Source organism: Pseudonaja textilis, chromosome Z (genome assembly GCF_049901715.1).
Source record: "Pseudonaja textilis isolate UNSWEBS1 chromosome Z, rPseTex1.2, whole genome shotgun sequence".
Classification (NCBI taxonomy): domain Eukaryota; kingdom Metazoa; phylum Chordata; class Lepidosauria; order Squamata; family Elapidae; genus Pseudonaja; species Pseudonaja textilis.
Window position 1 is genome coordinate 56,938,552 of NC_142008.1, and position 23,713 is coordinate 56,962,264.

The following is a 23,713-nucleotide window of genomic DNA, read 5'->3' on the forward strand; positions in this document are numbered from 1 at the left end:
TTATTATTCTTAATTTTATTTTTGAATCATAATTGACTATTCCATAATAGGATTAAGGTTTAGAAGAACCTGAAGAATCTCCTCCTTTTTCTTTTTAATCTTCTTTTTCTCCTTCTCTTTTTAATCCTAGACTCTTTATTTTTACTGGTTTTTAATGTTTTCTTCTTCCCAACTGGATTATAATTGGCTACCCTATTAATTGGATTAAAGGAGCTTAAAGATCCTGAATTATTCAAATAGTGAAAACTTTACCTTCTGGCAGTTCAACCTCTGCTCCTGCTTCTCCATCAACTGGAGGGCGACTATCAATAATGACGAAGCAAGATAAAGTACAAATGGACCTAGCGACAATTATACAAGGAATACAAGAACTCAAAACAAGTATTGACCAAAGAACAGAGAGTATTGAACAAAAGAATTGCAAAGACTGATGAAAAAATTGAAAATTTTCAACAAATGATGGCGAAACAGGAGAGACTCCAAAAATTGAGGAGAAAAGACAAACAAAGAGATGAGACAATTGGAAATATTGTTACCAAATTAACAACGGTGCAACAAGATATAACTGGGATGTTGAAGTAGGAGATGGATAGGTCAGAATTCTATCTCAGATTTCAAAATATAGAGGAAGAAAAAGGACAAGATTTGGCGGCTGTAATGATAGAAATTCTGGCTGGAGCTTTGGAGATAACAGAGGAAAAGATGATGGATGGAGTAGATGGGATATATCGTGTCTTCACAAGATATCACGATGAGGAATAAGCTACCAAGGGAGATCCATGTCAGATTTACTAAAAGACTATTAAAACACAAATATTACAAATCGCAAGAGACAAGGTGTTGAAATACAAAGGTAAAGAGATTAAGGTTTTTAAAACAAGTGCCCTGAAGAGTGAGAGAGATGAGAAGAGAATATGCGATTTTTGACCAAAAAGTTATTGGAAAAGAAGGTGAATTATAGATGGTTGATCCAAGGATTAATGTTTATATGGCAAGAACAGAGACACAGAATCGACTCAATTCAAGAGAAAGCAGAAATATTCTACAATGAATTTTTGGAAGAAGAGAAATAGAGACCGAAAAAGAGACCATCTCAACTGTAAGCCTCCAGAAGACCAGATGGGAGCAGGGGAAAGAAGAAGGTGCGGTAGGTGGACAAATGGAGACCAAGAACAACGTGAAGTAAGATCTACAAGAACTGTTAGACCTAAATATAAAATATAACCATGGAGGAAAAAAAAATTGATTTCTATGAATATACATGGATTGAACTCAGCTATTAAAAGAAGAAAAACTTTCGCCATAAATTGAGAAGTTAAGAATTAAGATATGATTTGCCTACAAAGTACATATTAAAAAACAACATCAGCGATTATTGGTAAGACAAAACTGGGGAAAATTTTTATTTCCTTGACTAACTGTAAGAAAAGAGGAGTGAGTTCTGTACATTAAAAAACTATTGCAGCAAGGGTGATTTATACTGATGAAGATGGAAGAGTATCAATGGTTCAAATAGTGGATAACAATATAAAAACACTGCTTGTTGCAATTTATGCTCCAAGCGATAAACAAGAAGAATTTTATAAAAAGTTACATATGAAATCAATTGGACTGGACCATGTCAATATAGCAAATATGATGGGGAGATTTTAATGGAATTGTAGGATAATAAATTGGACTATACAGCGACAACATTAAAACAAAATAGAAAGACTCTCCCTAAATCCTTTTTTTTAAAATGGTAGATGAATTAAATTTAAAAAAAGATATATGGAGGGAAAGAAATGGTAAAACCCAGCAATATACTTTTTATTCAAATAGACATTTAGCATGGTTCAAGAATAGATATGATTTGGACTTCATCAGAACTAATATCTAACATTCAAGAAATAAATATAGAAATGGGTATATGGGCAGACCATAATAGCCAATGACAATTAAATGGAAGCGGACGAAAAAGAAGAGTAGCCAATTATAATCCAGAATGGAAAAGTCCAATAGTAAAAAGCCCAATAATAAAGGAGAGAAAAGAAAAAAAAGAAAAGAGAAAAATTCTTCAGGTTCTTCCTGACCCTAGTCCAATTATAAAATCGTCCACAATAAAAATAAAAAAATAAAAAAAGAAGAAAACCCAATAATAATAATAATAAACAAGGCTAGAAAAAAAAAAAAAAGATTTCTTCAGATTCTTCACACCTTAATCCAGCTAAAAATCTCAATTGGAAAGAAAAAGAAAAAAAGGAGACCAAAATAATCCAAGAGCATAAATAGAAAAAGCAAAAATCCCAATGAAGAAAGAAAAAAATCAAAATAAAATAAAAATGAAAATTCTAAGGCTTCCCTTGAAAATAAAAAGTAAAATAAAGACCTTACTAGAATAAAAATATACAATAAATGCTGGGCGGTAGCGAAACTAAAAAAAAGATTAGAAAGAGAAAAGAAAAACAACACACTGCACTCTGTTTAGTTGTCCAAAGCTCTTGTTATGACTCTCTTCCCTTTCCCACAAGCTTCAAAGCCAAGCCATAGATATTTAATTGTTGATAGAAATCCAGAAGAGCACCTGTAATAATATTCTACTGCGCTCTTCTTATCAAGGAATCTTATCAAGGAATGTCCTTGAGAAGGAGTCTTTCACATCTCTCTCCACTTCAAGTAGAATATTTTCAAGCCTCTAGTTGGCAGTGTTACAAAGTTTCTTAGTTCTCACTTTCCCCCCTCCTCTCAGAACAGCATAATTGAAGTAAAAAAAAAAAACTACAAGAAGTATATACATATGTATACAAAGAAAGAAATAACCAAAGGGAGACTCTAGCCTAAGAAAAAATAATAATTAAGAAATCCAAAGGGAGAATAGGAAATATATATATATAAAAAAGAACAGTCTGGTTATCTAGTAAGTAACAATGAAGTCCGGTAGCAAAAAATAAAATAAAAAGTAAAGCCTCGCTTTGACGTCTCCCTTAAAAACGCCGCTTGATCAGTTTTGTCAAAAATCACACAGATTTCTTCTAGCAATCAAAGTGTCCTTTCAAGCCTCAAAAATGGGAAAAAAAGTTTCTCACCCAGCTGACACACTTTCTCTTTCAGCCTCTTCCTTTCCGGAGCTGCCCCGACTTCAGCAGCTTGGGGGCTGCCTCTCCGCTGTCAGCAAAAGAGACTTCTCCTGGGTCATCCAGGGACTTTGCGATGTCCCTGGGATCCACAGGGTATACCCTTCACGATAGCTGTCCCTACGGGACGGTTTAGGTCCATTTGGATCGGCCAGGAGCGAAGATATCGGCTGCAATCGTAGAGCTCGATTGCAAGCCGTATCGTCATGGCGCCAGCTCCTCCCCTCACCCATTATTTAGCATTTTTTACCTCCCTACTTCCGGTGTGTTTGAAGAAAAAGTGCTTAAACCTAGAAACGGTGGACTAAAAACTGACTTTAAAATCCCGTTTTCCTATTGCTCTCCTTCTTTTCCTTTCTCTTTTTTCTCTTTGTATAAATCTGCTTAATCCTTTTCTTTTCCTTTCATTTACTGATTTTCTGGTGGTATGAAGAATTTTTTCTCTCCTTTCATTTTCTCCTTATAACGACTATAAATTTATTCATTGAGGAAAGGAGCACTGATCATTATATTAGATTGCTAGATAACTGATTTGTTTTGATTAATTCACAAATAACAGCGATAGTTATACTTTGACCAGATTGATAAAGAAAATAGCAAGAAGGTTAAGAACGATTTAATCAATAAGTATAAGGCTTAATATTTAATATCTTAATAGTATAATTTAGTGTGTGATTATAACCAATCTATTGGGGAAGGAAATAATACTGTTTATGTTTAAGAATACTGGTGACTAAGAATATTTAGAATATCTAATACTTAAAATAGGGTCAGATAAGGTTAGATAAGAATACATATATATTTACAATACTTACAAACTCATAAAACCTAAACTTGGTTAGATTTGATATATTATTTATTATATATATTTATTTGATATATTATTTATTATATATATTTATTATATGGAACGTTATATAGTGCTGTATAGAGTTGCATAGAACTTGAACACAGACTTCATAAAATTATATATGTGATTTAGAATTAGGATTAAAAATAACATATATTCATATATTTCAGTAACCAGTTAAGAATACAGAATACAGTTACCTAGTAGATAGGTGGACTAAGCAATTAGATACTGGATAATTCTAATATAGGGGTTATAATACTGAATGGTAATTTGGGATAATATAACTAATATAATCCAACGACAGAAACAAATATTAAAAGAAATGACTTCTACAACGACTACGGCTCTGAAAACTGGAAGGAAGGCTACCCCAACATTAACAACTACCCTGGCAACAGCTTCACCCACGGTTCAAAAAACCACAGAAGAAATGCTACCAGTGGAAAAACAAGCTAATGTCTCGAATGCCAATATTCAATCAACCTTGCTAACCCTACAAGAATCGATGATGAAACTACAAGAAATAATGATAAAAAATCATAACGAAACAAGAGCAGATATTAGTGAATTAAAAGAGGAGATGGGGAAATTAAAAGCAGAAATGAAAGCGGACATCTTCAAATTGGAATACTACAACAGGCCTTGGAAAAAAATGAAGCAACGATAAAAGAAGTAGAGAAAAGGACTGAACAAACTGAAAAGAAATTAGAAAGGGTAGATGAAGAATTAAAAAATGTGAGCAAAGAAATGGAAGACTACCTAGAAATGGACAAGGCGGCTACATACTTGAGATTCCAAAATGTTGAGGAATCCAAGGAAGAAGACGTTGGAGCAGCTAATGGCAGAAATACTGGCCGGATTACTAGGAAAGGATAAAGATGATACCCTTAGGGAATTTGACGAAGTCTACAGGGTTAGCACCAACTATGCGAGACGTCATAAATGCCCAAGAGAAGTCCATATTCGCTTTGCGAGAAGGAGTGTCCAGGATATAATATTTAGGATGTCCAGAGACGGAACAATTATGTATAAAGGCGAAGAAATTTTGATTCTCAAGCAAATTCCAAGGAAAGTAAGAGAAATAAGGCGAGACTATAAATTTTTAGCTACCTATCTAAATCAGAAAAGAATTCTATTCAAATGGTTAATTCCGGAGGGGATGTTAGTTTCATGGAAAGAAAGGAAAATAGATTCTATGGAAAGGGCCCAAGAATTTTATGAACGATTAGTAGGTATGGAAGATCAGAGTAGTAAGGAGGAATTGGATATAAGCTCAGGAAGACCAAAGTCACCACAGAAACAAAAAAGAAGAATCCTCAAGAAACCAAGGGAACGTTTATTCATTTCAGGAGAGAAGAAACTAGTCCCCAGCAAGCACAAGGAGAGTCCGGAGTTATCACAAGACAAAGAGCGAAACAGAATTAACTAAATGGAAGAAGAAAAGAAACTTCTATCCATTAACATAAATGGTTTAAATTCGACGTCAAAAAGGAAAAGGATAATAGCTAAATTAATCAAACAAAATGCCGACATAATATGCCTACAAGAAACTCACATAAGGAAAGTAGATGAAAGATACCTGCACTGCCCGAAACTAGGGAAGCTATTTACTGTACCAGCAGACACAAGAAAAAAAAAAAGGGATTGCAATATACCTGAAAGACGACTTGAAAGCAGATTTAGTTTGGTCAGATCCTGAAGGAAAAACTTGGGTTTTATAGATCTGGATTAATGCTATTTCAATTCTATTAGTAGTAATTTACGCCCCGAATGAAGATCAGAAAGAGTTTTTTAAATATTTACATCAAAAAATAATAGGATTTGAAAAAAGGAATATTTGTATTATAGGAGATTTTAACTCTATTGCTGATTATCAAAAGGACCATAGCAATGGGGGAAGAATAAAAAGGGGAAAAGAGAGCTTCCTAAGACATGTAAGGAAATGATGAAGGAGTTAAATTTGGTGGACTTATGGAGAAGACTATACCCCGAGGAAAAACAATTCACATTTTATGCTAACCCGCATCAAATATGGACACAAATTGACATGGCATGGATGAATGGGGAAATAGCAAATGAGATAAAAGGAATTGAAATTTTACCGAATGAATGGGCAGACCACAATCCAATTCAAATAACCTGGAAGGTTAGGAAGAAACCAAAGAAAAGATGGACATTAAACACCCAATTAATAAGAGAAAAAGAGAATACTAACAAACTTAAGGAGGAATTAAACTATTTTTTAAAGGAAAATGACAATGGTGTAACTTTGAAACAAAACATTTGGGATACACTGAAGGCAGTAATAAGAGGTATAACAATCTCTTATAATGCTATGAGAAATAAAGAAAAATATGCCCAGCAAAATAAATTACAACAACAAATTAAGGAATTAGAAACTCAATTACAAAAGACCCCTAAAGATCAAAGAGTACAAAATCAGATAACTGTTAAACATAATTTGAATTTAATTGAACAAGAGAAAATGATAATAAATTTGAAAATGACTAAACAAATCTACTTTGAGCATGCTAATAAACCAGGAAGATGGCTATCTTATAAATTTTTTTAAAAAAGAAAGATTGATCTACCAATTAATAGATGAGAAGGGCGACATACAACAAGAGACAGAACAGAAAAAAGACATTGCACACAAATACTTTGAAGAGTTATACAAAAAGGAAGAAGTCAATGAGGATAGAATAAGAAATTACTTAAATGAAATGAAAGATAAAGTAATCGGGGAAGAATTGATAGAATTATTAAATAAAGATATTACTTGGTCCAAATTGTAATCAGCAATAGAGAATCAAGGCAATAATAAAGCCCCAGGACCAGTTGGGATCCCGGGAGAACTATATAAGGTAATTGCAGAACAAATTGGACCTCTTATGATGGAAGTTTTTAACGATGTCTTACTGGCAGCCAGAATGCCGGACTTATGGAGGGGAGCATTGATTTCGCTGATCCCGAAGGAGGAATCTGATCTTATATTAATAACTACAGACCAATTTCACTGCTAAACATTGACTACAAAATATTCACCTCCATCATAGCTAACAGACTAAAACGAATTTTAAATTTGTATATACATCAAGACCAAAACGGATTTCTCCCGACTAGACAGATAAGGAATAATTTAGGAACAGTAGTAGATGTTTTAGAATTTTATGAAGCCCACCCCGAAAAACAAACTGCATTTACGTTCTTGGATGCAGAAAAGGCATTCGATAATTTAAATTGGCAATTTTTAATTCAAAAAATTTATAATATGAATTTAGGCACTAAATTTGAAAACATAACAACGATTTATGATACACAACAGGCCAATATCATAATAAACTTACCCAATAAAAATAGAAAAAGGAGTTAGACAAGGTTGCCCACTCTCACCCCAGCTCTTCATATTCTCTTTAGAAACACTATTAACAGGAATTAGACAAAACCCAGAGATTAAAGGATTAAAGGTTAAGAAAGAAGAATACAAATTGCAAGCGTTTGCCGATATGGGTTTTTTTTTATTGAGGAACCAATAGAAAGAGGACAAAAATTGATAAATGAACTAGAACAATTTGGAGCAGTAGCAGGACTCAAAATTAATAGGAAGAAAACAAAATTAATGACTAAAAATTTAACAGGAAAACAGAAAAAAGATTTAGAAGAAGTTATGGGAATACATGTGACAAAGAAAGTTAAATATTTAGGAATATGGCTGACACCACATTGCAAGACACTTAAGAAGAATAATTATGACAAACTGTTGCAACAAGTAAAGAAAGATCTAGAATCATGGGGCAGGCTGCAACTTTCATTATTGGGCAGGATTGCCTCTATTAAAATGAACATTCTTCCAAAATTTTTATACTTATTTCAGACGATTCCAATTAAACTACATAGAATTTTTTTTGAAGAACTTAATAAAATAACTGTTAAATTTATTTGGCAAGGGAAAAAAATCTAGAATAAATTTAAAGGCAATGCAGGATCTGAAGAGCAGGGGAGGGCCGGCACTTCCAAATTAGGAATTGTATTATATGGCTGCCTCTTTAGTATGGATAAAAGATTGGGTGAACTTAATTAATAAGAGAACTTTATTTTTAGACGGCCACGGTTTGCAGAGGGGGTGGCATGCCTTTTTATGGGAGGTAGGGAAAGTTAATCAGACATATTCTCACAGACATTTAATTAGAGATTCATTATTAACCAATTGGAAAAAAATACAGAAAAAACACTACCTAAAAGTACCAATTTGGCTATCGACAATGGAGGCAATGATTCACCCAAACAATTTGGACATTACCAAAATGATTAAATATAAGGATTTATTGGATACACAAGGAAATTTGAAATCGCGACAAGAGCTGCAAGAGCAGGGATTTAAAATCAATCAGTGGGTATATCTCCAAATTCATAGTAGATACAAACAGGATAGGAAAGAATTCAGAATTAACAACAAACTCCAGCAATTAGACAAAATTTTACTAGGATCAGACAAGAAAAATATAACTAAATTTTACAACTATTTATTAGAAGTAGAGTTAGAAGAAGAGACATTTAAAGGGAATATGATAGCCTGGAGTAGGAACATAGGATGGAGTATCACTTTAATAGAATGGGAAAAGATCTGGAGTAGAAACAATAAGATTACAAAATCGGCAGCATATAAAGAAAACGGTTATAAAATGTCTAACATATGGCACCTTCCTCCCTCAAGATTAGCGAAAATACACCCCAATATGAGTCTGAAATGCTGGAAATGTGAAAAAAAGGAGGAACCTTTTTTCATATGTGGTGGTCCTGTATAGAAGCCCAAAAATACTGGCAGAGAATTAGAAATTGGCTGGAAGATATAACAAAAGAACAGATTGAGTATAAACCAGAGTCCTTCCTGTTAGGGATCTTCGATAAACAGCTATCAAAAAAAGTGAAGTACATAACAATACACATATTAACAGTGGCCAGACTAGCTTTTGCTCAATGTTGGAAGCTACCCCATATACCTACAGAACAGATGATCACCCAAAAAATCTCAGACTGTGCAGAAATGGACAAACTAACTTTAGCCTTAAAAAATAAAGATTCTTCAATATATTATAACTATTGGAATTGCTGGTATAAATGGTTAGAACAAAGAAAGATTTTATATCATAAGGCAAAAAAGAATAGGACAAATTTATGAGTGATATATAAACATACATATGGATAAGGTATGCGTATATGGCATAAACCAAGAAAAGAAAAGATCTTACAAACTGTTGAAAATGAGAATGTTTTTAAGTGTTTTTCTATTCTTTTTTCTTTTTCTTTTCTTTTTTGCTCTTCTGCGTATGTGTTGTTGATTTGTTTTTAATTGTAAAATTAATAAAATTTGTTTTTTAAAAAAAAGAACCAGTGCTGAAGCATCCTGACCCTGAACAACGCTTTGTCATTCAAGCAGATACCAGTGACATGGCAATGGGAACAGTGTTACTCCCAAAAAATGACCAAGGAAGCCTACAGCCCTGAGCCTACACTTCCTGAAAGCTCATGGACACAGAGAGACAATGGGCTGCATAGGAAAAAGAGGCTTTCACGGTGAGACAGGCACTGCAAACCAGGCACCACCTGCTGGAAGAGGGCAGAGACCCCTACCTCATGAGCCTCCAGACCCTGTGGTCATAGGATGCCATACCCATTATTATGAGGTGTAGCGAATCCTCGATTGGAGGTGGCACAGGAGACAACTCAAATGGAAGGGCTACCCCTTATTAGAGGCATCTTGGGTAAAGAGTAGGAATGTCCAAGCCGAACCTTGTAGCAAGGTTCCACGCAGAAAATCCAATCAAGCCTGAGGAGGAGATTCACAACCCTAAGTTCTATACCTGAAATCAATTCAGGGATTTTTTGTGTGTGTGTGTCGTACAGGTCACCTTCAAGAAGTGAGGGGAGCCAAATGTCAACTCAAAAAACATTTCTCTGCCCGTTTTATAGTTGCCAACAGAAAGGGAAGGGGGAAAGAGTTTGAAAGAGCAGTACAGCAGTTTGGAATCGAAAGTGCATTCCATTCATGTCTTGCAGAGATTGTAACTAGGCGAATGAACTTTCTGCTGTGCAAATCTCTAATTGGAGAACATAATTGATTACTCTTGGCTATGGAGGTGTTTCATTGGAGAATATGAATTATGATACATCCAGAGGGGTGGGGGAAAACCAAGGTCAAGGGTGACAGTGAATTACATGTCTCAGAATCGGCTATATACAGGTCATGGCAATATGTCGCTCCTAATGAATTCTTTGAATTTTTTTGAAGTTTGGCTCAAGGCTCATGATTTAATTAGGACATTCACTGGAATCCTGACAACTACCTTAAACCAGGTAGTTAAACAAGGTAAATATGTTCCTTTATGACTATAATTTAATACCAATTGGATCTCTACCTGAGATTCACCTTGAGAACCTCTTCCTGAGATCCTTTAAGAAGTCCTTTAAGATCTACTGTGTTTTTTGCATCCCCGCCAAAAGTGGTTGGAAATGTCTGTGCATCTTATAGAGCAAATGTAGCTGAAGCCCCATCCACCCACTGGCCCCCACCTTTTGGCCTCTGTCTCTCAGAAATTTGCTTCCTTGCAGCAAACAGCAAACAGCCTGGTCAGCTTCAGCACAGCCTGATTTAGCACAAACTAAATCGCTGCCCCTACCTGGAACTGGCCAAAAAGATGACACGTGGAATTCAAAAACAGGGTGCATGGAGGCCAAAAATGGGGCACATGGAGGCTGAAAATGGGGCTCAATGGAGGCGGCAATAGGCAACGGTGGCGATAGGCAGCAGCAATCCCCGCAGCCAGGAACAGCTGATCAGCGGTATTCCTGGAGACCGATCCAACCGCCAATCAGCTGCTCATGCTCAATCAGGCTGTGCTGAAGCTGAGCAGGCTGTTTGCTGTTTGCTGCAAGGAGACAAATTGCTAGGAGGCAGAGGCAGATTTTATTTTCTTCCCCAAATGCTAGATACATCTTATGGTCTGGAGCATCTTATAGTGCAAAAAAAATATGGCAGTTCTTTCCTCTGGCCTTGGGCCACAATGATTTATTATTATTATGTACCATCAAGTTGTTTCTGATTCCCAGCAACGATACAGATTTTCCCCAAGACCATCCAACTCTAACTTGGTCTTTCATTTCTTCCAATGGTGCACCCATTACCTCTGACAATCCATTCACCCTGCTGCTAGTCCTTTCTTTCTTTCTTTCTTTCTTTCTTTCTTTCTTTCTTTCTTTCTTTCTTTCTTTCTTTCTTAACATTAGAGTCTACTACAGGGAGCTATGCTTTTTTATGATGTGTCTAAAGTAGCATAATTTAAACCTGGTCATTTGCATCTCAAGTGAGAACTCTAGAATAATTTGTTTGATGATCTATTTATTTGTACTTTTGGCTATCAATGGATACTCAAGGAGCCTCAAGAGACTTCTTTAAAAACAAAGTTCAAAAGTGCCCATCCTCTCTCTATTCTGCCATTTGAAAGTCCAACTTTAACTTCTCTCAAATGTCACAGAAAATAGTATGATTTTCACAATTTTGAACTTTGTAGGTACAGACAAATCACAGCATTTTAATAGCTTTCCAATGCCTTTATGGCTGCTCTACCAAGCACTTAGTTTACAGCATGTTTCTTGATTGATGATCTCAACTGACCATCATTTACAGTTGATGGTTGAACCTAAAAGGGTTGCTACCTACCACTTCAAAATCTTCGTTGACAATTCTAAATATGGTTGTTCTACGTATTGTATTTTACATTTAACTTTAGTCTCATTTTCTTCACTTTGCTCCTTAACTTTCATTACTTATTACCAGATATTATTATGAGAATTTGCAAATCCTTGCATTTTGGGTTAGCAGAGTTCTGTCATCAACATATTAAAGGTTGTTTATATTTCTTCCTCTGATTTTAAAAATAGCTTTAAAAAACTAGTTTCTCTGAATATATATTCAGCATATGGGTTGAATAAACAAGGGAAGAATAAAGAGCCTTGTAAGAAATCTTAGCCAATCTGAAGCTATTTTTTCCCCAAAGTTTTTTATTTTACATACATATAAATGCGTGAACAACATAACACCTGGGTGTTTTATATTTTACATCCAATAACATATTAGTAATCTATTTTTTCCCTAAACTTATTTCATTCTAGCATTAATACACATCCTTATATTCCATTATAGTCTTCTATTCATGTATACATTCAATATTTCATTATATTGGTTCTTTTATGTTAATCTTCATATTATTCAAATATAATATCGCCACTATATTGTATACCATTATTTTCCCCATCTCCAATTCTATCCCAGTTCTAACTTTTAGTTATGCCACTACAGTTCCCAAGAATATTCCCTTTTTTAAATATAATATTCCATTCCTCAAATATATCCTTCCTTTTGCCACAAATAAAACATCAGTAATCATATTTAGTGCATTTTGACAAGTCCTTGTAACTCTACTAATAATAGTCCTATTCATATTAAATCACTACTTTAACAATCATTCAAGTTCCATTTAATTAATATTTCAATACATTGTTTTTATACTAATCACTACTTTAATTATCATTTCATATATTCCATTAGTCCCTGTCTCACTAATTTTCAACCTTATTCTAAATTTAATTATGTCTTTACAGTATTAACAGAGAAAAGAAAAAGGGAAAATAAATTTAAAAAGAACAAACTTCTTCTTTAGTCATTATCTCTTATTTGTTTTAACATGTTAAACATTCTCTTCGTAGCTCGTCTCCCATATTCCTTTCTCAAATCTTTGTCCCTGTCTGCCTCCATAACGTAACCTGTCATTTTAACTGTTCTCCCTTCTCCACTCTGTTCCATTGTCTAACTTTCAAAATGTATGCTCTTGTTTTTATCTCTCTCTCTCAGGGGAATCATTTTGCAATTATTCCCTCTTTCCATTCCACACTCTCTGCTTATTACAGCCATTATTATTATATTTGTTGTCTTCTTTCTCATCATCATAGTCTATTTATTGATTTTTTTTCTGTGTTCTCTTCTGATCCTCTAATTAATTCCTCTTCTTCTTGTGTGTCTCACTCGCTCCTTTCCAGCTTTTCCTCTATGCTCTGCATTTTATTAAGAACTCCCTCCCAGCTGTCCTTAATAGCCTTAAATATCAACGCCATTTCTGCCCAGTTTCCGTTTTGTTCTTGCTGGTAAAACATCTCATTTAACTTCTTTTAATGTTTTTTTTAAAATCCAATAATCTAAACATCCAAAGACAAATCAAATATCCATGCCAAAATCAGTTCTCACAAAGTTTAGAGTTCTTATATCGTATTTTCAATCCTTTTGTTAAAACTTTCAAAGTCACTTCAATATTAATTTCTGCTTCCTGGGAATATCTTGTTCGCTGGTGACGCAGTTAAATTCTGTTATTTTAGCCAGTTTTCAATTTTAAAGTATCATAGTAAAAAATCCAAGTTTTAAAATATCTGGTTCCAATATTTTAATATGCTTCCATAAAACAACTTGACCTCTTTGAGATTCCAATTTTCTGTATTTTCTATGTTCTGAAAATTGCCTTCTCTCCCACCCACCCCCGCTTTCCATTTTTAGAATTTTGCTCTTGGTGCTTATACCGCCGCTTTTAATGTAACAGTGAAATCCTTTTTTCCTGGCATAAACTTTTTGGGGTAAATTTTAAATAGTTCTTCTTACCCAGTTCCATATATTATCCACTTTCTCCTCTCCTGCACAATGCTTCAGTATTCACAGCTGTCGCGACTTGGTGGCAGCCATTTTGATCAGCCTCTTCTCACCGTCATGGCAAAGAAAAGCTCTAGGGTTCCACAGAGGAGTTGTGTTCTCCTCTGAGACCTCACAGAGCACCCCTCCACAGCTTCACTGCCCCTCCAAGGTGGTTTTCAGCTCCTTTTGGAGTCCACAAACAGCTGAAGACCAGTGCAGGAACGGAGCTTTCCGTTCTCTGCTACTGGGTTTGTCGCGATGTCAACTGGAAGTCCCAATCTGAAGCTATTCTGTTCCACATGAATCTACAAATAATGAAGCACACGGTGACTTCTTTTTTTGGTATCTGTGGGCTTTCTCAATTATCCAGTGTGTTTAGCAATACTTTCTTGTGCCACTTGTCCTTTACAAAGGCAGCTTGAACTTGGCTTCTCTTTTTTATGTAGGGCTTTAATCTGTGCTGAGCACTATTTTGCTAGAATGTGTAGTTAAGGATAGTGTACAGTAGTTTGCATACTGGATCACGTCTCCTTTCTTTTGAATTGGAATGTAGATCAACCTCTTCCAATTAATTGACCCTTGTATTATTTTCCAGATTTGCTGCCATAGTTTAGTTAGAATCTTTGCTACTACTTCTGTTGCTTGCCATATTTCAGTGGACATTGGTTCCTATAACTTTTCAACTTGGTAATGAGCAGAGTGTTGACCACACTGCATCTACTAGATCTAGATGTATGAAATATCTTCTAAGGTATCTTGGATGTTGACATCTCTATAACACAGTGTTTCAGTATACACTTTCCATCTTAGTTTGATCAATATTAAATCAATTACTAATTGTCTACTGGCACCCTTTAACATACCAATTTGAAGTTGGAACTTCCTTCTAAGTTTGAACCTCCTGTAAGTATATGTCATATTTTGTTTGCTGCTGTGAGAGTTTAACCCTGTTTGCATTGCACAGTTACTTTGAAAGTAGGTTTATATACATTGAATAAATAAGTGAAAAATGCACTTTCAGTATTTTGGACAAATTTGCCTGCTTCAACCCTAAGAAAGGAAAGATATATTACCGTATTAGAATTGTAGGCTTATATCGAAAACCATTATTCTTTCTCAGTGTCTTCTAATTGTAATGATGCTCTTAAATAACCTTTCTCCACATTCTGACATTGTTATTACTTTGCATTTCCTTGTTTGTCTCCAATTATTGACTATACCTAACAGGATTAAGGAAACTTGTATTGAATTTTTTTACAAAGCCACAGTGTGGTTTGTTTGTTATTGGTTTAGTATGATGTGTGAATTCAGTTACTATGTTAAGCCACAGTGTGATTTGCGGCAACTGTCCCCAATTGTGATATGTGGATCACAAGGATTCTGCAAGGAAAGTTGAATTTGTTGAGATTTTGGCAATTATTTTTTAAATCTTTCTGGCCATTGATCGATTTGGAAGCCCATTTTTTAATTACAATTTTAATCCTAATTTCAATCTATCACTAAATTTATATGACAACATGCAAATATTGTGATATTTTAGAATCTCTAAAGATTTTGGTCAATTTTTTTAAATGCATTTTTATTTCATTGTGACGTTTTGTGGATGCCATGCAGGGTATCATATGTTTGGTTGTTCCTGCAAAATCCTGCATTGTCAATTCTTATATGAGGGTCCTCAAAAGCTTTTGATGCAGCTGTAGTGGTTTCATTAATGGAAGAAAACAGGGACCATAGTTAATGGCTCAGTCTATTGCTATTTTAATAAACCATTACTAATAAACCATTATTAAAATAGCACAAATCTCTGTGGGAGCAGAGAAAAACCTCTCAGACCAGTGAGGAATGATAGGCAGCCATTATGAGCTATCAGAAGCTGCGGCAGCCAGACCAAAAAGTTAATAAGAAGATCATCAAGCAGTGTGTTTATTCTAGGTGAGATTTTTCTAACCTCTGCCTTAAAAGGAAAGACTTGGTTTTTCCTCAAAAGTGGATTTAATTGAGAGTGAGACTAAAGAATAGGAGGTGGGATTTTAAACCTTCCACTTCTGGATTTGGTGGCAAAAAGGCGCTCAATCGTTAATAATAATTAAAAATAAGACACAGAAGAACGCATTATTTTGCTACAAAAATATGGAAGAGATAGAAAGGAGAGATTAAGGCATTACTGGGGTGAAATTCTGTCGTCCTTTTTTTAAATTAAAAATTGGAAACTTTTCACTGTAAAAAGGAAAAAACTTCAATCTTTAAAATTAAGGAGTGATGGGACTAAAATAGATGAAACAGATCAAGTGCGCCACCTATTAGTACTTGCTGGCAGAGAACATGTTTAAGAAGTGAAAGGACTTTTGAATAGACATGACTTTGGGGTGTTGATTATAGTGAATGAATCAAGAACAATCTTTTGATATCTGCAACTTGTTTTGCCTGGAAGACTGGAGCAGAGAGTGGAAGAACTATGACTGTGCAAAATTAGCAGCTCTCTGGCTTTATCAGTTAATAAACAAGCAAGCAGGCTGCTGCTGGGAACACTGTGAACAGAACACCTTTGGATTTTCTTTTTCCTTCTTTTGTGTTTTCCTGCTTGCCTTTAAGACTCTAAAAATCTAGAAATTGGGAAAATATAAAGACTTGCCAAATTGGACTGGATTTTAATTCTCTTTCATGGAACATGACTAATTCTTGATATCATAATTGGAGAAGGAAGAAACTAAAATCGTTCTACAAGAACTCTTGAGACGCTGTGTGAAAGATTGTCGGGGACATTTGTGGGCCTAAGTGGATTACAAATAAATTTTCATAGCCTATACACCAAAGAGGAAAAGAAGAAGAAACAAAGATGACCTGTGAGAGATATTTTGGTTTGTCTTATAAAATTTGTGAGAGGCAATATTTTGGATTTGGAGGACTTTAGGAAACTAATTACTATTGATATTCTATTTCTACATAACATTGTTGTAAAAAAGAAGAGAAGAAGGTTGAAAAAACTATACTTAAGGTTGAAAAAACTTATACTTAAAAACTATACTTGAATCGATATACTACAGGCTATTTGGATAGAAGGGGTAAAAAGAGGGATAGAGGAATCTACTAATGAGAGTTTGATTACAAAAAAGTATATTGAAGTTGGGAGACAACTGGGAGGGAATAGTGGAATACTTGGAAGTGTGTTGTGAAGCTATTATCTATTTCATGTGTCAATATTGAAAGATGAAGAAAACTACTTCAGCTTCCTCTTTAGCAGCAGCATCTGCTGCCCCAAGTCTGGCAAGCCAGAGATCTTTGGACAATTTTCTATTGCAGGAAAGAAACGCAATGCAGTTGGAAACAAAAGCGATGTTCAAATCAATACAGGAGTCAATGACCAAACTACATGAAAGAATACAAAAATGGATGATAAAGTGGAAAGTATCCAACAAACAATGATAAAAAATGAAGAAAGAATTTAAAAAGTAGAGGAAAAATCAGAACAAACTGAGAAAAAGATGGTGGAAATGGATCAGAGACTAACCCAAGTGGACTAGAGCCTGGAGGCCTCAATAATATCCCTGGAGATGGAAAAAGCTGAATACTTCCTAAGATTTCAAAATATAGAAGAGAAGGGAGAAGACCTCCCTGATAAAATCACAGAGTTGTTGGCTGAAATCTTGGAAGTGAGCAAACAGAAGGCATTAACAAAGATGGATGAAATCTTTCAGGTCCATACAGGCTATGTAAGGAGGAATAGGCTCCCCAGAGAAGTACACATTAGGTTCCTGAAAAAAATGACCAGAATGGAAATACTTCAAAAAGAGAAAGGAAAGCCAATGGTGTACAAAGAGAAAGAAATAATGATCCTAAAAGAGATACTGAAAAGAGTGTGAGACATAAGAAGAGAATACCAATCTCTGGCAAGAAAAATGATCAAATATGATATACATTTTAGGTGGCTGATACCTGAAGATCTATTGGTGACTTGGCATAAAAAAGATATAGGCTAGATTCAATAGATAAGGCAATTAAATTTGAATAATACTTTGGCATGGAGGAAGAAAAGGAGAAAAGAGAGAAAACAGATGATAAGAGACAAAAAGTATCGGACGAAGAGGAACCATTACAGCTAAAAGGGAGAGAAAGGGAGCAAAAAGAAAGAGCAGAACAGGAAGAAGCTAGAACAAAAGAACAGAGAGAAATAAGAACCACTAGAAGAACTAGACCAATCTACAAGTAAAAAGATGGAAAAAGAAATTATGTTAATGTCAGTCAATGTTAATGCTCTGAACTCTGCAATGAAAAGGAAAAACGTTTTCAATAATTAAAAAAAAATGAATTCAGATTTGATTTGTCTCTAGGAAGTACATATTTAAAAAGCCCATTATAAACTATTGGAAAACCCCCAAATAGGGAAACTATGTGTCTCATTAGCACAACAGAAAAAAGAGCCCTCTTCATCAAAGAATCAAAACAAATTTACAAACTTGAAGAGGGAAGAATTTTGTTAGTGGAAGTAATGATGAATTATAAACGGACATTATTAACAGTAATATATACACCAAATACTAACCAAGAAGTTTTCTATAACGACTACATAAAAAAAGTATAGAAACAGAATATGATAACATCTGTATTGTAGGAGATTTCACTGCAATTATGGATGTAAAATTAGACTATAAAAGTAGCAAAACAAACCAAAAAAACTAGGAAAACTTTACCAAAGACCTTTTTTAAAATGATGGATGAATTAGGTCAGTAGTGGCTAACCTTTTTGGGCTTCCGTGCTGAAAACTGCACATGCACTTGCACGCTCGTATGCCAGCACCCAGAAGGCAATGCATGCAGCACCCTGCCTCCTGCGCATGTGCACATGACCCCCCCGTGTGTATCATGCACCTCTGCACATGCGCATGAGACTCCCACATGCACCCCACACATCTCTGCGCATGCACGTGTCCCCCCCCACACACACACACCCTGCGCATGCATGTCAGTCAGATACCTGACAATTTGGCAGGCCAGTGGCACGCGGGCATGTGCAGTGGGACTCTTCCAGGCAACCTCTCACGTGCCGGCAGAAGTGGCTCTGCATGCCATAGGTTCGCCATCACGGAATTAGGAATTAAAGATGCTTGGAGGAAATTAAAACGAGAGAAAAAACAATATACTTTCTATTCAAACATGCATAAATCATGGTCTACATGATATGGATGTCATCGGAATTACAAGAGAATATACAAGAAGTAGATGTGGAGTCAAGTATTTGGGCAGACAATAAAAGTTAAATGAAAAGGACAAAAAAGAAAACCAAGATGGACATTAAGGCAGTCAGCATTAGAAAATAAAGAGTTGATACAGAAAACAGAGAAGGAAATGGAGTTCTTTTTTAAAGAGAATAAAAATGGAGAAACGTCCCTGCAAAATGTTTAGGATACTGCCAAAGCATATTTCAGGTGATTAGCGATCTCCTATAAAAGAAGAAAAAATGAAGAGGAGGAGGAGAAAACATGAAAGGGATTAAAAGAATTAAGAGACTTGAACTGGAACAAGAGAGAGATCCACAAAAACTAAATGATAAAAATCAAATGGAACTAGCAAGATATGAATTAAATATTCTAGAGAAAGAGGAATTTGTCATATCTGCGCAGGTGCGAGCGGAGGCTTTTCCTTCTGCCTTGCAAGTGTGGATGTATTTTAAACTTATTGGTTAACGGATGACAGCTTCCCATAAAAGGGGCTGTCAGCCGGGAGCTGTATGTTGGTTTATAGTGAGTTCTTATATTGAATGAGTGCTGCTGGAATCTGAACCCTCATCTGTTGCCCATGCCAAACATTGCATTGGCAATGAAGCTGGGATGCCTTGGCTCTGAACCAACAGACAATTGTGGATAAAGAGGCCACAGAGATTAAGGGGTATTAGGAATGTAAGTCACCTAACAGCTATTTGGGTTGGAAATATATAAACCAGCATAGACATTTTAAAACTGTCTCTTTAAGGGAATGCAAAAATTCTAATTGGGTGTGCTTTCTCAAACAGCCATAAGATGGAGCCAGAAACCTGGATTGCTTAGTCTTAGTCTTAGTCTCAGAAGAGAGTGAAGTCTCAGTGAGTCTGTTTCCTTCTGTTGGAGAGTTTTGCCATTCCTCCTAATTGACTGTTATTCTTGGATTTGATGTAAGTCTGATACTGAATTGTTTTTGACACTGGACTTTGTTTTTGGATTATCCCTGGATTGAAAACTGACTGATTTACCTGTGAATGACTTTGGACTGCTTGTTTTGAACGTTGCTTAAACCTTTCTGGAAGTAAAAACCTACATTTACTGTACAGTGTATCTGTGTGTTGTATTATTCAAACACTACTCTCAAATATGTCTCCCTGTATGCACTCATTCTCCTAATGGGGAATTACCTCAACAAGGGGCACATGTGAGTAGCAACTGTGTTGTTTTGGAAAGCGGATGGCAAACCCACCACAGTTTGTGCCATTTGACCCTGAAACAGACATGGGATTCTTACTTAATCTTTTTTGACTGCATATTGGAAGCTGACGACTATACAAATATCACCGATAACTGCAAATGAGTGCTTTTCCTTCAACATTTGTGGGAAAGAAATGTTTGAGATGCCAAGGGCATCACAGCTCCTTGGGACACATTTTAAGCAAATTGCGGGAACATTATGTTCCCCGACCATCTTGTATCACTAGAAGACATGCTTTTTATCATAGGAAACAGGTGGAGAGTGTGTCTATCAGTTGTTATATGGCGGCCCTCCAGAAGGCAGCTACTTACTGGGAATTTAGCAACCTAGACGAAGCCTTTCAAGACAGATTGGTCTGTGGGGTTCTAGATATCAGGTTACAGAGACGACTACTGGCTAAACTGACATTAACCCTACAGACAGCATTAGAGGCGCAAGCCACCGAATCATCGAATAGATCGATGGAAGAGATACAGAAGTCATCCAGCCCCAGGTGGCTAGAAGGGGGGCAACTGTCCATCTGGGAGAGGCGGAATTACAAAGGGACACAGAAGATGAGAAGTCAATTATGATTGTGTCCATTGGTTAAGAGCAGCCAACAGGAATCAACAGAGGATCAGAAGCTGTCCTCCTCATGTATAGGTTGTGGTGGAAATCACCCGAGGGCTATGTGTCACCATAAAAACACTATTTGCAGAACAGTGTGCGAAGAAGGGTCATTTAAGTACAAATTTGCTGTGCTGCACTGCCTGCCACCCCAACAGGACAGACCCCAATTCACAATGTTGGGGGGAAGCAAGGCCTGCCAAAATCTATATTACCATCTGCATTGTGGGATCACCTGCCAGATGGAAGTGGATACGGGGTCAGCAACAATTGTGTCCTGGTAGAACCTAAAGAGATTGGTGCCACACGGAGCCAAGCAGAAGCTTACTCATAGCCATTGTCGCGTGAGAGATTATCAGGGGAATAACATCCCCATTAAAGGAAAAGTTTTTTTAAAAAAGAAAAATGTGAAAAGAAAGGGTGGAACTTGGAAAGAGAACTGAGAGCTCCACCTAATAGTAAAGGAAAAATTTCAGTGACTCTTTGAAAAGTGCTTGGTCTTTTTAAAATTGGAATTTGAAAGGAAATAAAAGGAATTCCAATACAATAAAATAAAAACCCTGAAAAGTTAAATACTAGAATATTACAAGGAAAAAAAGATATGTGAAGAAAATGCCCCGGGATTATATGGAGACTTTGGGAAAAAGTTGGAAAAGAAATTAACAAGAGGAACCTGGAAAAAAAGATTTATGGATACTGACTGTTGAAATTAAATATAAAAGATGCTAGTTGTGATAAACTACTGAACAATTGGATTGGACATAAATATTAAAGAAAGAGGGGAAAAGAAGAAGAAAAAGTGTACAAAATGGGAGAAATATTTGTGGAAATAAAATTGGAACTACAAAATATGAAGGAAATGATGAAAGAAAGCTTGGAAATGTGCAGTATTAAACCACAAAAATTAGAAATGTCGATGCAGATTGAAGAACAACAAAGAGAACCAGAGGGGGAGGAATTAAATAAAGAGGAAACCAGCCTTAAAGAACAAGTAGAACAACAAACATTAAAACAGGGGGGGGGGAAAACTAAAGCTAAAAACTTGAGGTTTGATGTAATAATTAAAGGGGGAATTGTTTGGAAAGTTAAACAAAAGAAAAGGAAACAGCAGAAGAGGAGATTACAGAGGAAAAATCAAGAGAGGGAGTGGGATAAAATAAATAATTGGAATAAGAAATTGAGGAAAATAATAAAGGGAAAAAAAGGAATTAAGAGAAAGGACCAGAAAATGATGGGAAGCAGAAAGCATACAAAAATGAAAAGAAATTAGGGTGAGAGGGTGAGAGATAATGGGTAAAAGGAGGACAGGAAAGGGGATTCTGCAAGGTAACGTGTGGTGATACATAAGAACATAGATTTAAAAATAGAAAATAATGGAACTGATTTTTTTTCATAAGGATTATTGTTAAACCAGATATAAATTTAATTGAAATAGATATGGAAATGTGAAATTATTATTAAGTATATTAATTAATATTTAATAAAGCAATGAATAAAGTTAAAATGAGCTATAAGAATAAAGCGATGAATAAAGTTAAAATGAGCTATAAGAATTGTAATGGAAAGACCATTATCAGTTTCTAAAATTAACTGAATAGAGTAATATTTTTGATTTAAATAGATGATTTAGAATAGTGGTTCCCAAAGTGGGCCCCCTGGAGGGGGTGGGATGCCTTAGCGGGGGTGCTAAGAGGCAATGGGGCCAGCAGGGGGTGCTAAGAGGTGGCAGGGAGGTGTTCAAGGCGTTGGCCCCGCAGGCTCACTGAATGCCGGCAACGCAGCCCATTGACTGTTCATCGCTCTGTAGCCGGCTCCTTGAATGCGGAGCCCGCACGGGGCGAGCCTTGCCAAGCCCGGGGGGGGAGAGGTGGGAGATGGCGGAAAGGGGGCTCCTTAGCTTGAAGGCTGCCCTCTCCGGTGGAAGCGGCGGAGGTGCACCAGAAGACCCGAAAGCAAAACCCTCCCAAGGCATGCAGTGAAAGGGGTGGGTAGTCCGGCGTTAGGGCCCCCTTCCCCGGAGAACAAGGAAGCATGCAGCACCCGCCTGGCCTCCGCCTCTCCAGCCAGCCGGGCTTACGCGCAGGATGCAGGTGGGTGCAGCTACGACTCTCCAAGGCGCATGGCTCAGTTTGGTTCGGCTCTATGTGGCTGGCCCGGACCTAGAACCTAGCCTCCCTCTGCAGCCTGGTTCTTCTGACCGAGCCCTGCGCTTGCTTGCTTTCCAAGAGATCGTTCCCTCTGCCACCACCGGTCTGGGCTGCTTCCGCATTCCTTCCTCCTCCTGGGTGGAGCATTGCAAAATTGGATGCCAAAGAAAGAAATGGCAGGGGGCTGGGGAAGGGGAAGAGGGGCAACTGCATTAAGGAGCAAGAAGATCTTAGCCATGGTTTATTGACTAAGCCAGAATCAAACAGCATGCTAAACTCTAAAGAGAATGGCTAGGTTGATATATTCAGCCTGTGTTACTCAACCTTGGCAACTTGTGTGGACTTCAATTCCCACTCTGGCTTTGCTCTACTTTCCCAAAGTGCTGCCGCTGTCCCATTTTGTCTGTCTGTTTCAACCAAACAGCTGGCCGCCCCAATGGTCACTAGAGCGCAAAAGAAACGGATTTGTCGAGTGATTTGACGGAGCAATTAAAGGAAGCCCTGAAACTGGATGAGTGGTTCCTGGCGCATTCAGATAACTGTACAGTTAGAGATGGTTTGGCCTGGATGGGAGCGAAACTGTATGTACCAGAGACATTGAGAGGCCAAATATTGCAACAGGCCCATGATTCCAAAGCGGCTGGTCACTTTGGGTTCGTGAAGACCTTATACCTCGTTAAGCGATAATTTGGGTGGCCTTCGTTGAAAAAGGACATTGAGATTTATGTGGCTAGTTGTTCAGTTTGTGCCTCAGCAAAAAGGCCTCCTGGTAAGCCAGCTGGTCTGTTACAGAATGTCGCCAGGCCAA

General features: G+C 36.5%; 1 protein-coding gene across 8 annotated transcripts in view; it reads right to left on the reverse strand.

The window, feature by feature from the left end:
* The window catches only part of LARS2 (leucyl-tRNA synthetase 2, mitochondrial), a 207,028-nt gene that overhangs the window by 154,694 nt on the left and 28,621 nt on the right, over positions 1-23,713 (reverse strand). Inside the window, exon 1 of one of the 8 annotated variants that reach the window (XM_087916747.1) lies at positions 13,670-13,796. The exons of the other annotated variants lie outside the window; for them this stretch is intronic. The gene's annotated coding sequence lies outside the window, so the exon portion shown is untranslated. Of the gene's footprint in view, positions 1-13,669; positions 13,797-23,713 lie in introns of those variants that run through there. 8 annotated transcript variants of the gene reach the window in all.